Below are 15,408 nucleotides of genomic sequence, written 5' to 3'. Positions count from 1 at the left end.
TGTCTTGGAAATCATGCTGTTAGACAACGGTGAACCTTCGAACTATGAAGAAGCGATGGCGGGCCCGGATTCCGACAGATGGCTGGAAGCCATGAAATCCGAGATAGGATCCATGTATGAAAACAAAGTATGGACTTTGACTGACTTGCCCGTTGAGCGGCGAGCCATAGAAAATAAATGGATCTTTAAGAAGAAGACAGACGCGGATGGTAATGTGACCATCTATAAAGCTCGGCTTGTCGCTAAGGGTTATCGACAAGTTCAAGGGGTTGACTACGATGAGACTTTCTCACCGGTAGCGAAGCTGAAGTCCGTCCGAATCATGTTAGCAATTGCCGCATTCTATGATTACGAAATATGGCAAATGGACGTCAAAACGGCATTCCTTAATGGTTTCCTTAAGGAAGAATTGTATATGATGCAGCCGGAAGGTTTTGTCGATCCTAAGAATGCTGACAAAGTGTGCAAGCTCCAACGCTCGATTTATGGGCTGGTGCAAGCATCTCGGAGTTGGAACATTCGCTTTGATGAGATGATCAAAGCGTTTGGGTTTACACAGACTTATGGAGAAGCCTGCGTTTACAAGAAAGTGAGTGGGAGCTCTGTAGCATTTCTCATATTATATGTAGATGACATACTTTTGATGGGAAATGATATAGAACTCTTGGACAGCATCAAGCCCTACTTGAGTAAAAGTTTTTCAATGAAGGACCTTGGAGAAGCTGCTTATATATTAGGCATCAAAATCTATAGAGATAGATCGAGACGCCTCATAGGTCTTTCACAAAGCACATACCTTGATAAGATATTGAAGAAGTTCAATATGGATCAATCCAAGAAGGGGTTCTTGCCTGTGTTGCAAGGTATGAAATTGAGCTCAGCTCAATGTCCGACCACGGCAGAAGATATAGAAGAGATGAGCGTCATCCCCTATGCCTCAGCCACAGGTTCTATTATGTATGCCATGCTGTGTACCAGACCTGATGTTAACCTTGCCGTCAGTTTGGTAGGAAGGTACCAAAGTAATCCCGGCAAGGAACACTGGACAGCAGTCAAGAATATCCTGAAGTACCTGAAAAGGACTAAGGAAATGTTTCTCGTTTATGGAGGTGATGAAGAGCTCGTCGTAAAGGGTTACGTCGACGCTAGCTTCGACACAGATCTGGATGACTCTAAGTCACAAACCAGATACGTGTATATTTTGAATGGTGGGGCAGTAAGCTGGTGCAGTTGCAAGCAAAGCGTCGTGGCGGGATCTACATGTGAAGCGGAGTACATGGCAGCCTCGGAGGCAGCACATGAAGCAATATGGGTGAAGGAGTTCATCACCGACCTAGGAGTCATACCCAATGCGTCGGGGCCGATCAAGCTCTTCTGTGACAACACTGGAGCTATTGCACTTGCCAAGGAGCCCAGGTTTCACAAGAAGACAAGGCACATCAAGCGTCGCTTCAACTCCATTCGTGAAAATGTTCAAGATGGAGACATAGAGATTTGTAAAGTACATACGGACCTGAATGTAGCAGATTCGTTGACTAAACCTCTCCCTAGAGCAAAACATGATCAACACCAGAATTCCATGGGTGTTCGATTCATCACAATGTAACTAGATTATTGACTCTAGTGCAAGTGGGAGACTGTTGGAAATATGCCCTAGAGGCAATAATAAAAGCATTATTATTATATTTCCTTGTTCATGATAATTGTCTTTATTCATGCTATAATTGTGTTATCCGGAAATCGTAATACATGTGTGAATAACAGACACCAACATGTCCCTAGTGAGCCTCTAGTTGACTAGCTCGTTGATCAACAGATAGTCATGGTTTCCTGACTATGGACACTGGATGTCATTGATAACGAGATCACATCATTAGGAGAATGATGTGATGGACAAGACCCAATCCTAAACATAGCACAAGATCGTATAGTTCGTTTGCTAGTGTTTTGCAATGTCAAAGTATCTTTTCCTTAGACCATGAGATCGTGTAACTCTCGGATACCGTAGGAGTGCTTTGGGTATGCCAAACGTCACAACGTAACTGGGTGACTATAAAGGTAGACTACGGGTATCTCCGAAAGTGTCTGTTGGGTGACATGGATCAAGACTGGGATTTGTCACTCCGTATGACGGAGAGGTATCACTGGGCCCACTCGGTAATGCATCATCATAATGAGCTCAGAGTGACCAAGTGTCTGGTCACGGGATCATGCATTACGGTATGAGTAAAGTGACTTGCCGGTAACGAGATTGAACGAGGTATTGGGATACCGACGATCGAATCTCGGGCAAGTAACATATCGATAGACAAAGGGAATAGCGTACGGGGTTGATAGAATCCTCGACATCGTGGTTCATCCGATGAGATCATCGTGGAGCATGTGGGAGCCAGCATGGGTATCCAGATCCCGCTGTTGGTTATTGACCGGAGAGTCGTCTCGGTCATGTCTGCTTGTCTCCCGAACCCGTAGGGTCTACACACTTAAGGTTCAGTTACGCTAGGGTTGTAGGGATATGTATATGCAGTAACCCGAATGTTGTTCGGAGTCCCGGATGAGATCCCGGATGTCACGAGGAGTTCCGAAATGGTCCGGAGGTAAAGATTTATATATGGGAAGTCCTGTTTCGGGCATCGGGACAAGTTTCGGGGTTATCGGTATTGTACCGGGACCACCGAAAGGGTCCCGGGGGTCCACCGGGTGGGTCCACCTGTCCCGGGGGGGCCACATGGGCTGTAGGGGGTGCGCCTTGGCCTAATGGGCCAAGGGCACCAGCCCCACATAGGCCCATGCGCCTAGGGTTTGAAGGGGGAAGAGTCCTAGGAGGGGAAGGCACCTCCTAGGTGCCTTGGGGGGGAGGGAAACCCCCCTTGGCCGCCGCACCCCCTAGGAGATTGGATCTCCTAGGGCCGGCCACCCCCCCTTGGCCCTCCTATATATAGTGGGGGAGAGGAGGGACTTCACACCTGAACGCCTTGGCCTTAGGTTGCCTCCTTCTCCCTCTCCAACACCTCCTCCACCTCCATAGTGCTTAGCGAAGCTCTGCCGGAGTACTGCAGCTCCATCAACACCACGCCGTCGTGCTGCTGCTGGTGCCATCTCCCTCAACCTCTCCTCCCTCCCTTGCTGGATCAAGAAGGAGGAGACGTGGTTGTTCCGTACGTGTGTTGAACGCGGAGGTGCCGTCCGTTCGGCGCTGGTCATCGGTGATTTGGATCACGTCGAGTACGACTACATCATCACCGTTCTTTTGAACGCTTCCGCTCGCGATCTACAAAGGTATGTAGATGCATCTAATCACTCGTTGCTAGATGAACTCCTAGATGATCTTGGTGAAATGAGTAGGAAAATTTTTGTTTTCTGCAACGTTCTCCAACAATTAGCATGTCTATGTTATAGATCAATAGCTCGCGATGTTGCTCCCGGTTTATTTTTGATATGTTCCTAGAGAAAACTAAGTTGAAAGATGTTAGTAGCAATGATGCAGAAGAATTATGTCCTTAATGCACTGCTAGGTGACAGACCTATTACAGGAGCAGATGCAGACGTCATGAACGTTTGGCTAGCTCAATATGATGACTACTTGATAGTTAAGTGCACCATGCTTAACAGCTTAGAATCGGGACTTCAAAGACATTTTGAACTTCATGGATCATATGGATGTTCCAGGAGTTGAAGTTAATATTTCAAGCAAATACCCGAGTTGAGAGATATGAAGTCTCCAACAAGTTCTATAGCTAAAAGATGGAGGAGAATAGCTCAAGCAGTGAGCATGTGTTCAGATTGTCTGGGTACTACAATCGCTTGAATCAAGTGGGAGTTAATCTTCCAGATAAAATAGTGATTGACAGAATTCTCTAGTCACCATCACCAAGTTAGTAGAACTTCGTGATGAACTATAGTATGCAAGGGATGATGAAAACGATTCCCGAGCTTTTCATGATGATGAAATCGATGAAGGTAGAAATCAAGAAAGAACTGAAGGAAATATGCCCTAGAGGCAATAATAAAGTTATTATTTATTTCCTTATATCATGATAAATGTTTATTATTCATGCTAGAATTGTATTAACTGGAAACATAATACATGTGTGAATACATAGACAAACAAAGTGTCACTAGTATGCCTCTACTTGACTAGCTCGTTGATCAAAGATGGTTATGTTTCCTAACCATAGACATGAGTTGTCATTTGATTAACGGGATCACATCATTAGGAGAATGATGTGATTGACTTGACCCATTCCGTTAGCATAGCACTTGATCGTTTAGTTTGTTGATATTGCTTTCTTCATGACTTATACATGTTCCTATGACTATGAGATTATGCAACTCCTGTTTACCGGAGGAACACTTTGTGTGATACCAAACGTCACAACGTAACTGGGTGATTATAAAGGTGCTCTACAGGTGTCTATGAAGGTACTTGTTGGGTTGGCGTATTTCGAGATTAGGATTTGTCACTCCGATTGTCGGAGAGGTATCTCTGGGCCCTCTCGGTAATGCACATCACTTAAGCCTTGCAAGCATTGCAACTAATGAGTTAGTTGCGGGATGATGTATTACAGAACGAGTAAAGAGACTTGCCAGTAACGAGATTGAACTAGGTATTGAGATACCAACGATCGAATCTCGGGCAAGTAACATACCGATGACAAAGGGAACAACGTATGTTGTTATGCGGTCTGACCGATAAAGATCTTCATAGAATATATAGGAGCCAATATGAGCATCCAAGTTCCGCTATTGGTTATTGACCGGAGACATGTCTCGGTCATGTCTACATTGTTCTCGAACCCGTAGGATCCGCACGCTTAACGTTACGATGACAGTTTCATTATGATTTTATATATTTTGATGTACCGAAGTTTGTTCGGAGTCCTAGATATGATCACGGACATGATGAGGAGTCCCGAAATGGTCGAGACATAAAGATCGATATATTGGACGGTTATATTCGGACACCAGAAGTGTTTTGGGTGATTTCGGAGAAAACCGGAGTGTCGGAAGGGTTACTGGAACCCCCGGGGAAGTATTGGGCTTTTGTGGGCCTGAGGGGAGAGAGAGGGCAGCAGCCCAGGAGGTGGTGCGCCCCCTCCCATCGGGAGTCCGAATTGGACTAGGGGAGGGGGCGCGGCCCCTCTTTCCCTCTCCCTCTCCCTCTCTTTGCTTCCCCCTTCTCTCTTCCTAGTTGGACTAGGAAAGGGGAGTCCTACTCCTACTAGGAGGAGGACTCCCCCCTCCTTGGCGCGCCCCAAGGGCCGGCCGGCCTCTCTCCCTTGCTCCTTTATATACGGGGGCAGGGGGCACCTCTAGACACAAGTTGACCTTCGTGATCGTTCTCTTAGCCGTGTGCGGTGCCCCCCTCCACCATAATCCTCGATAATATTGTAGCGGTGCTTAGGCGAAGCCCTGCGATGGTAGAACATCAAGATCGTCACCATGCCATCGTGCTGATGGAACTCTTCCCCGACACTTTGCTGGATCGGAGTCCGGGGATCGTCATCGAGCTGAACGTGTGCTAGAACTCAGAGGTGCCGTAGTTTCGGTGCTTGATCGGTCGGGCCGTGAAGACGTACGACTACATCAACCGCGTTGTTATAACGCTTCCGCTTCCGGTCTACGAGGGTACATAGACAACATTCTCCCCTCTCGTTGTTGTGCATCACCATGATCTTGCGTGTGCGTAGGAAATTTTTTGAAATTACTACGTTCCCCAACAGTGGCATCCGAGCCTAGGTTTTATGTGTTGATGTTATATGCACGAGTAGAACACAAGTGAGTTGTGGGCGATATAAGTCATACTGCTTACCAGCATGTCACACTTTGGTTCGGCGGTATTGTTGGATGAAGCGGGCCGGACCGACATTACGCGTACGCTTACGCAAGACTGGTTTTACCGCCGTGCTATGCACACAGGTGACTAGCGGGTGTCAGTTTCTCCAACTTTAGTTGAACCGAGTGTGGCTACGCCCGGTCCTTGAGAAGGTTAAAATAGCACCAACTTGACAAACTATCGTTGTGGTTTTGATGCGTAGGTAAGAACGGTTCTTGCTAAGACCGTAGCAGCCACGTAAAACTTGCAACAACAAAGTAGAGGACGTCTAACTTGTTTTTGCAGGGCATGTTGTGATGTGATATGGTCAAGACGTGATGAGATAAAAGTTGTTGTATAAGATGATCATGTTTTGTTGAAGTTATCGGCAACTGGCAGAAGCCTTATGGTTGTCTCTTTATTGCATAAGATGCAAGCGCCAAATAATTGCTTTACTTTATCGCTATGCAATAGCAATAGTTGCAAGAGCAATAGTTGGCGAGACGACCATGTGACGACACATTGATATAGATCAAGATGATGGAGATCATGGTGTCATGCCGGTGATGATGGAAATCATGACGATGCTTTGGAGATGGAGATCAAAGGCACAAGATGATGATGGCCATATCATGTCACATATTCTGATTGCATGTGATGTTTATCTTTTATGCATCTTATTTTGCTTAGTTCGACGATGGCTTTATAAGATGATCTCTCACTAAATTTCAAGATAAAAAGTGTTCTCCCTGAGTATGCACTGTTGCCAAAGTTCGTTGTGCCCAGACACCACGTGATGATTGGGTGTGATAAGTTGTACGTCCATCTACAATGGGTGCAAGCTAGTTTTGCACACACAGAATACTCAGGTTAAACTTGACGAGCCTAGCATATGTAGATATGGCCTCGGAACACTGAGACCGAAAGGTCGAGCGTGAATCATATAGTAGATATGATCAACATAATGATGTTCACCATTGAAAGCTACTCCATTTCACGTGATGATCGGTTATGGTTTAGTTGATTTGGATCACGTGATCACTTAGATGATTAGAGGAATGTCTATCTAAGTGGGAGTTCTTAAGTAATATGATTAATTGAACTTTAATTTATCATGAACTTAGTCCTGGTAGTATTAGCATATCTATGTTGTAGATCAATAGCTCACGATGTTGCTCCCCGTTTAATTCTTATATGTTCCTAGAGAAAACTAAGTTGAAAGATGTTAGTAGCAATGATGCGGATTGGATCCGTGATCTGAGGTTTATCCTCATTGCTACACAGAAGAATTATGTCCTTGATGCACCGCTAGGTGACTGACCTATTGCAGGAGCAAATGCAGACGTTATGAACGTTTGGCTAGCTCAATATGATGACTACTTGATAGTTTAGTGCACCATGCTTAACAGCTTAGAATCGGGACTTCAAAGACGTTTTGAACGTCATGGATCATATGAGATGTTCCAGGAGTTGAAGTTAATATTTCAAGCAAATACCCAAGTTGAGAGATATGAAGTCTTCAACAAGTTCTATAGCTAAAAGATGGAGGAGAATAGCTCAAGCAGTGAGCATGTGTTCAGATTGTCTGGGTACTACAATCGCTTGAATCAAGTGGGAGTTAATCTTCCAGATAAGATAGTGATTGACAGAGTTCTCTAGTCACCATCACCAAGTTGCTAGAACTTCATGATGAACTATAATATGCAGGGGATAACGGAAACGATTCCCATGCTCTTTGTGATGCTGAAATCGACGAAGGTAGAAATCAAGAAAAGCATCAAATGTTGATGGTTAACAAAGACCACTAGTTTCAAGAAAAGGGCAAAGGGAAATAAAGGGAACTTCAAGAAGAATGGCAAGCAAGTTGCTGCTCAAGTGAAGAAGCCCAAGTCTGATCCTAAGCCTGAGACTAAGTGCTTCTACTGCAAAGGGACTGGTCACTGGAAGCGGAACTGCCCCAAGTATTTGGCGGATACGAAGGATGGCAAAGTGAACAAAGGTATATTTGATATACAGATTATTGATGTGTATTTTACTAGTGTTCGTAGCAACCCCTCGGTATTTGATACTGGTTCAGTTGCTAAGAGTAGTAACTCGAAACGGGAGTTGCAGAATGAACAGAGACTAGTTAAGGGTGAAGTGACGATGTGTGTTGGAAGTGGTTCCAAGATTGATATGATCATCATCGCACACTCCATATACTTTCGGGATTAGTGTTAAACCTAAATAAGTGTTATTTGGTGTTTGCATTGAGCATGAATATGATTTGATCATGTTTATTGCAATACGGTTATTCATTTAAGTAAGAGAATAAATTGTTATTCAGTTTACATATATGGTTACACACCCAATGAAAATGGTTCGTTGGATCTCGATCGTAGTGATACACATATTCATAATATTGAAACCAAAAGATGCAAAGTTAATAATGATAGTGCAACTTATTTGTGGCACTGCCGTTTAGGTCATATTGGTGTAAAGCGCATGAAGAAACTCCATGCTGTTGGACTTTTGGAATCACTTGATTATAAATCAGTTGATGCTTGCGAACCATGCCTCATGGGCAAGATGACTAAGACTCCGTTCTCCGGAACAATGCAGCAAGCAACAGATTTGTTGGAAATCATGCGTACTGATGTATGTGGTCCGATGAATATTGAAGCTCGCGGCAGGTATCATTATTTTCTGATCTTCACAGATGATTTGAGCAGATATGAGTATATCTACTTGATGAAACACAAGTCTGAAACATTTGAAAAGTTTAAAGAATTTTAGAGTGAAGTGGAGAATCATCATAACAAAAATGAAAGTTTCTACTATATGATCGTAGAAGTAAAATATTTGAGTTACGAGTTTGGCCTTCAATTAAAAACAATGTGAAATAGTTTCACTACTCACGCCACCTGGAACACCACACCATAATGGTGTGTTCGAACGTCATAACCGTACTTTATTAGATATGGTGCGATCTATGATGTCTCTTACCGATCTACCACTATCGTTTTGGGGTTATGCATTAGAGACAGCTGCATTCACGTTAAATAGGGCACCATCTAAATCCGTTGAGACGACACTGTATGAACTATGGTTTGGCAAGAAACCTAAGCTGTCGTTTCTTAAAGTTTGAGGTTGCAATGCTTATGTGAAAAAGTTTCAACCTGATAAGCTCAAACCCAAATCGAAGAAGTGCGTCTTCATAGGATACCCAAAAGAAAATGTTGGGTACACCTTCTATCACAGATCCGAAGGCAATATATTCGTTGCTTTGAATGTATCCTTTCTAGAAAAGGAGTTTCTCTCAAAAGAAGTGAGTGGGAGGAAAGTAGAACTTGATGAGGTAACTGTACCTGCTCCCTTATTGGAAAGTAGTTCATCACAGAAATCTATTCCTGTGATTACTACACCAATTAGTGAGGAAGCTAATGATGATGATCATGAAACTTCAGATCAAGTTACTACCGAACCTCGTAGGTAAACCAGAGTGAGATCCGCACCAGAGTGGTACGGTAATCCTGTTTTGGGGGTCATGTTACTTGACCGTGACGAGCCTACGAACTATGAGGAAGCGATGATGAGCCCAGATTCCGCGAAATGGCTTGAGGCAATGAAATCTGAGATAAGATCCATGTATGAGAACAAAGTATGGACTTTGATTGACTTGCCCATTGATCGGCGAGCCATTGATGTTAAATGGATCTTCAAGAGGAAGACGGACGCTGATAGTAGTGTCACTATCTACAAAAGCTAGAATTGTTGCAAAAAGGTTTTCGACAAGTTCAAGGTGTTGACTACGATGAGAGTTTCTCACTCGTATCTATGCTTAAGTTTGTCCGAATCATGTTAGCAATTGCCGCATTTTATGAAATCTGGCAAGTGGATAAACAAAACTGCATTCCCTAATAGATTTATTAAAGAAGAGTTATATATGATGCAACAAGAAAGTTTTGTCAGTCCTAAAGGTGCTAACAAAATATGCAAGCTCCAGCGATCCATCTTTGGACTGGTGCAAGCATCTCGGAGTTGGAATATACGCTTTGATAAGTTGATCAAAGCATATAGTTTTATACAGACTTGCAGTGAAGCCTGTATTTACAAGAAAGTGAGTGGGAGCACTACAGCATTTCTGATAAGTATATGTGAATAACATATTGTTGATCGGAGATAATGTAGAATTATTCTGCAAAGCATAAAGGAGTGTTTGAAAGGAGTTTTTCAAAGAAAGACCTCGGTGAAACTGCTTACATATTGAGCATCAAGATCTATAGAGATAGAGCAAGACACTTGATAAGTTTTTCAATGAGTACATACCTTGACAAGGTTTTGAAGTAGTTCAAAATAGAACAATCAAAGAAAGAGTTCTTGCCTGTGTTACAAGGTGTGAAGTTGAGTAAGACTCAAAACCCGACCACGGCAGAAGATAGAGAGATAATGAAAGTCATTCCCTATGCCTCAGCCATAGGTTCTATAAAGTATGCCATGCTGTGTACCAGACCTATTGTATACCCTGCCCTGTGTTTGGCAAGGGAGTACAATAGTGATCTAGGAGTAGATCACTAGACATTGGTCAAAATTATCCTTAGTGGAATAAGGATATGTTTCTCGATTATGGAGGTGACAAAAGGTTCGTCGTAAAGGGTTATGTCGATGCAAGTTTTGACACTGATCCAGATGACTCAAAGTCTCAATCTGGATACATATTGAAAGTGGGAGCAATTAGCTAGAGTAGCTCCGTCCAGAGCATTGTTGACATAGAAATTTGTAAAATACATACAGATCTGAATGTGGCAGACCCATTGACTAAACTTCCCTCACAAGCAAAACATGATCACACCTTAGTACTCTTTGGGTATTAATCACATAGAGATGTGAACTAGATTATTGACTCTAGTAAACCCTTCGAGTGTTGGTCACATGACGATGTGAACTATTGATGTTAAATCACATGGCGATGTGAACTAGATTATTGACTCTAGTGCAAGTGGGAGACTGAAGGAAATATGCCCTAGAGGCAATAATAAAGTTATTATTTATTTCCTTATATCATGACAAATGTTTATTATTCATGCTAGAATTGTATTAACCGGAAACATAATACATGTGTGAATACATAGACAAACAAAGTGTCACTAGTATGCCTCTACTTGACTAGCTCGTTGATCAAAGATGGTTATGTTTCCTAACCATAGACATGAGTTGTCATTTGATTAACGGGATCACATCATTAGGAGAATGATGTGATCGACTTGACCCATTCCGTTAGCATAGCACTTGATCGTTTAGTTTGTTGATATTGCTTTCTTCATGACTTATACATGTTCCTATGACTATGAGATTATGCAACTCCCGTTTACCGGAGGAACACTTTGTGTGCTACCAAACATCACAACGTAACTGGGTGATTATAAAGGTGCTCTACATGTGTCTCCGAAGGTACTTGTTGGGTTGGCGTATTTCGAGATTAGGATTTGTCACTCCGATTGTCGGGAAGGTATCTCTGGGCCCTCTCGGTAATGCACATCACTTAAGCCTTGCAAGCATTGCAACTAATGAGTTAGTTGCGGGATGATGTATTACGGAACGAGTAAAGAGACTTGCCGGTAATGAGATTGAACTAGGTATTGAGATACCAACGATCGAATCTCGGGCAAGTAACATACCGATGACAAAGGGAACAATGTATGTTGTTATGCAGTCTGACCGATAAAGATCTTCGTAGAATATGTAGGAGCCAATATGGGCATCCAGGTTCCGCTATTGGTTATTGACCGGAGACGTGTCTCGGTCATGTCTACATAGTTCTCGAACCCGAAGGGTCCGCACGCTTAACGTTCGTTGACGATATAGTACTATGAGTTATGAATGTTGGTGACCGAATGTTGTTCGGAGTTTTGGATGAGATCACAGATATGACGAGGAACTCCGGAATGGTACGGAAGTAAAGATTGATATGTGGATAGTAGTGTTTGATCTCCGGAAGGGTTCCGGAATTCACCGGAAGGGGTTCTGGATGTTTCCCGAAATGTTTGGGCACGAGAACACTTTATCTGGGCCAAAGGGGAAAGCCCACGAGGCTTTTGGAAAGTGTAAAAGGAAGTTTTGCGGAGACCAGAGGCTAGACGCCAGGAACCCTGGCGTCTAGGGGGTAGACGCCGGGAACCCTGGCGTCTAGCCCTGGAGTCCGAGAAGGACTCTTGCCTTTCGGGTGAAACTGACTTTGAGGAGGCTTTTATTCCAAGTTTCGACCCCAGGGCTCAACATATAAATAGAGGGGTAGGGCTAGCACCAAAGAGAGATCAAGAAACACCAAGCCGTGTGCCGGCAACCCCGTCTCCTCTAGTTTATCCTCCGTCATAGTTTTCGTAGTGCTTAGGCGAAGCCCTGCGAAGATTGTTCTTCACCAACACCGTCACCACGCCATCGTGCTGCCGGAACTCATCTACTACTTCGCCCCTCTTGCTGGATCGAGAAGGCAAGGACGTCACCAAGCCGAACGTGTGCAGAACTCGGAGGTGCCGTGCTTTCGGTGCTTGGATCGGTCGGATCGTGAAGACGTACGACTATATCAACCGCATTGATATAACGCTTCCGCGAACGGTCTACGAGGGTACATAGAGAACAATCTCTCCTCTCGTTGCTATGCATCACCATGATCCTGCGTGTGCGTAGGAAATTTTTGAAATTACTACGTTCCCGAACACGGCGTGTTTCCCCTTGTTGGCACATTTGTTGCCGTCCGACCGCCCGTCTGACGCGCCCGGAGTCGGCACGTCCGGCTTGTAGGTCTCCTTGGCCTTGTCGAGGGTGCGTCGGACTTCCGCCCACTTCTCGCATTTGTCAATGCGGTTGTAAACGTGGAGGCACTTGAATTCAGCGTCGCCGTTGCCCTGCCGATACATGGCGAACATGGGCAGCAACTGCGCGGAGGAACAAACTGTTGGCGGGCGCACACGGGGAAGAGAGGCGGGAGGCCGGCGTGCCATACCTGATCCTCAACGCTGGCGCCACTCTCTGGGCGAGCCGCGACCTCCTCGACGATCCCATGCCATTTGTTGCACGCCCCCTGGATACGCCCCCAATGGTTCGCCATCGCCTTCTCCCCGCGCTGCATGTAGACGCCTTTGAAGTAGGGGTCGACGAGTTTGCGCTCGTCGAACTCGGCCTTGATGTTCTGGTTCATGCCGGTGGTCAGGTCGAGGTAGACGACTTTTCATGCTTCGGCGAGGCATTCCTCCTCCTTGGACGCCCACTTGATGCGCGGCCCGCCGGACCTGGCCGCCCGCTTATTCTTCTTACTCCTCCTCACCGGAACAGTCGCCAGCTCCTCCTCCTCTTCGTCCTCCTCCTCCTGCTCCTCCTGCTCCTCCTCGCCGTAGACGTAGCCGAGCTCGCCTTCCATGTCGTCGCTCAGATCCACGGTGTCGTCCGGGGTGGCAAACCCGGGAGACGTGGCGGCCGCGGCCGAGCCTGTCGCGATGATGTCATCCATGTCGGCCTCGGTCTCATCGGTGTCGCCGAGGTGCGAGAAGGGCAGCGCGCCACGACGAAGAGGGGGCGTCGGGGAGGACGCATAGGCGGGCGGCGAGTAGTTGTATGGAGGGTACTGCACGCCGGTGAAGGCGAGCGAGGGCGTTCGCTGGGCCGGGTGTCCATGGGGGAAGGTGACGTTGGGGTTGAACCCGTCGTGCGCGTCCCCGTCGGCGTAGCCCGGTGAGGGCGTGCATCCCCGTGGCTGCGGCGACGAAGAACCAACGCCTTGCTGGCCCCAGGGCGCGTACTGGGCGTGGCTGTCGGGTGGATTCATCATCCCCGCGCGAGCCGCCTCGGCCTCGGCTTGGTCCGCCGAAGCCGCCGCCGCACGCGCCGCGTTGTCACGGGCTTTCTTGGCGACCGCCCTGTTCCGCCGGTCGGTGGTGACAGCATCCCGTCGCTGAACTTCCACCCTCCACTCGGCGTTTGTCATATGCCCGGTGGCTTGGACGGCGGCACCCTCGGCTTCCTCTGCTTCGGCTGGGCGACGGGGGCGGTCGCAGTTGCCGCGGCGCGGGGAGCGACGTACTTCTTCGGTGGCATGGCGGCGGAGGCGAACGGGAGATTGGCGGGAGGAATTGAGAGAATGGGAGGGAAGTGGGGGAAAAGCGGGATGAAATGGCGAGAAGAGACGCTCGACTCGCCGACAGGGCGGACCCACGCGACCTTTTCGCTTGTGCCGACGCCCCAGGCGTCCCGCAGGGCGCCGGGTTCGGCTTGGGTCCACCAGCACCAGTTTCGATCCGAACCAGCGAAAAACGGATTTCTGAGGGCACGACTAGGCCGTTTTTTCGACGCCGGCACAGCAAAAACGCATGGAGAGGCTCTTTTAGGGATGCGGCTGGAGATGCTCTAACATTTAGTGATGATTTGAGGAGCCGCGTTGAAGCTGCCCTAAGTAATGTTAACTCGTGGTCACGTTCTTATTTGTCTAACACTACACTTTGGCTACACCCACACGAACAGGCCGTAGCGTCTGTGAAACCAAAATCCATCAAGTGATCTTCCCTGCAAAACGTCGTTTTCGAATGTTCACCCGGGAAAGAAAAGATCTTCGTTTCTTGCGAGCAACGCCTCTTTCGTGTCGCTGACGACTCGACGTGCACCGAAAAGCAAAGCAGGTGCGAGCTGTCAGCGTCCAGCATCAGCGGCAGTGGAGGGCGGCGGGCCCACCACGCGACCCCGCGAACTTGGAGTCCAAGAAAGCCAGAGAGAGGGAGAGGCGTGTGTCGCCCGTCACGAGGCAACGGCGGCGGCCGCGGAACGACCCCTTCGAAATGCGGCGCAGATTCCGAGGGACCGTTGGATGGCGCACGAATCTCGGGGCCGCGGGCGCTTCCAGGCGGTGTGGGGGGCCCCCGCGTGCGGGAACCGCCCTTGGGTCACGCAGGCTGCGGGCGGCGTCACACGTATCGCCCGCCATCGCTTATTCCCTCGCGCACCCCGGAGGCTCCACACACTCGCCTCCCACCCAGTCGAGGACTCGAGGTCGATGGTGTGCACACGGGCAGGGGGTGGCTCGGCTAGGATTATGATGAAGCGTGGCTCCACGTGCGTTTGGCTCATTTCTGTGATGAAGCGTGGCCGTGCTCTATGATTATGATGAGTTGCTAACGAACTGAAAATGGCCCGTATAGTAGGAGGTTTTTCTATCTATAGTTACCACAGAACTCGTTTAAGGTTTCAACGGTGTAAAAATTTGTAAAAAATATTAGAACATCGCATCTACAACATAAGATGATCCAGTGAAGCGATTGTCAAAGACACATACATTCCTAGTTTTCCAATCGCTCTGTCGGATCATTTTATATTATAGATGTGATGTTTCGGTATTCGTTTCGTATTTTTGACATCTTTTAAACTGTTAAAACCTCGGCGAGCCATGATGGCTTTCCCAGACGACATTATATATATCCCTTCCCTATTTTGCATAGTTCTACTTCCTCGGTTCGAGAATAATAGGCCCATGTTAAAAATATTGATTAATAGTGCCAGAGGGGAATAGAAGCATGTCCCTTTATGAAGTGTCTCACACATATTATAAACCCATGTTTAAAGGAAAAAAA

This window comes from Triticum dicoccoides, chromosome 5A, assembly GCF_002162155.2.
Source record: "Triticum dicoccoides isolate Atlit2015 ecotype Zavitan chromosome 5A, WEW_v2.0, whole genome shotgun sequence".
NCBI classification, from domain to species: Eukaryota; Viridiplantae; Streptophyta; class Magnoliopsida; order Poales; family Poaceae; genus Triticum; species Triticum dicoccoides.
The sequence above is the reverse complement of the archived record's forward strand: the minus strand, read 5'-3'. Positions refer to the sequence as shown.